The following is a 1,367-nucleotide window of genomic DNA, read 5'->3' on the forward strand; positions in this document are numbered from 1 at the left end:
ATAAAAAATATACAAATTTTATCCATTTTTTCAACTACCGGATATAAAAGTTTCAACCATAGGCTAAAATTGATCTTTGCAAAATCTTGTTGGTTGTTTTCTCATTTTTTTCTTCTTTTTGGGTGGCGAGCTCAGATGTTGGCCCAAAGTAAGAGAAATCAAATGTTGTCAAGAAAAAAAAAAATTACTTCACAACTCCATTAACCTCAAATGTTGTCAAGGTTAGAAGACCTAGAGATGAGCTTCCAATGATCGACTGTAAATTACTTGAGCATGTTATCTCCAATTTACTCTTCGTGTAGTTTCATCTAAAAACTCTTTAAGATCTTATTCCGACAGAGCATTATCAGAAAAAAATACACAACACAAGGTTAAAACAGATATCCATTGCAACAGCCTCTTAAACGATACAGATTTTGCATAAAGCACTGTGGCTCACGCCTACATGTTACTAGGATAATACTTATTGGTCTTCTGTGCTTTCCGTTTTTCTTTTCTTTTTGAGTAAGAAATGCAGACTAGGACAACAATGAACACAAAATAGCAGCTACCTAGATTAGAAATGCTTTCACAAAAATATTTGGATATATTATGCAGCATTTTACAATCATAATCATTATAAGGTAAAATACCAATAATTTATTTGTTTTAGCTTAGAACACAAGAGAGGTAGAAAACGTCCATACCACCTTGTCTCTATGAACGCATGGCTCTCTGTTACAAGGGCCGTTATTCAGCGTCCATTCCGGGGAGCATGTTAATCTGGGTCCAAGCAGCCATCTTGATTGTTCACCTCAGCTCCAACACTTCACATGTATTATTATTATAGATTTTAAAAAAACAAATAGCAAACAAATTTCCTACAATTTCGGTTTTTTGGGCCTTTATTTCACATAACCCAAAAACTTTCTTAAGTAAACACAAAGCAATTTGCTTTCCCTCTACCTTCTCCCTCAACGTTTCTCCTTTCTCAACTCTCTTGTGGCATTCCCTTCATCCTTGCCAGAATTCAAGCACAGATCATAAGTTAAACGTTCAGCACTAAACAGCAGTGAGAGTGAATCAGATCACTTCAAAATTTAACAAACATAACCCAAAAGTTACCATGGTCTCAATGAATAACATCCTGAAGTGATTGATTATATAATAATCATGAATACTACAGATGCAAACTCCCGAATACAACATCACTGTTTAGACATGTACGCTAGTCAACATCCATAAGCAGTTGCAGTTAATGAAGCTCAGATGTGTAAGATTAATATCCATAACGCAAAATCACTGCTAAAAGGACCCAAAAAGAAAAACCTCACTAAAGCAGATTGCTCAACGTCAATTGGTCAATCAACAACATAGAAGTGCAAAGA

This window comes from Nicotiana tabacum, chromosome 16 (assembly GCF_000715075.1).
Source record: "Nicotiana tabacum cultivar K326 chromosome 16, ASM71507v2, whole genome shotgun sequence".
In the NCBI taxonomy this organism is placed as follows: domain Eukaryota; kingdom Viridiplantae; phylum Streptophyta; class Magnoliopsida; order Solanales; family Solanaceae; genus Nicotiana; species Nicotiana tabacum.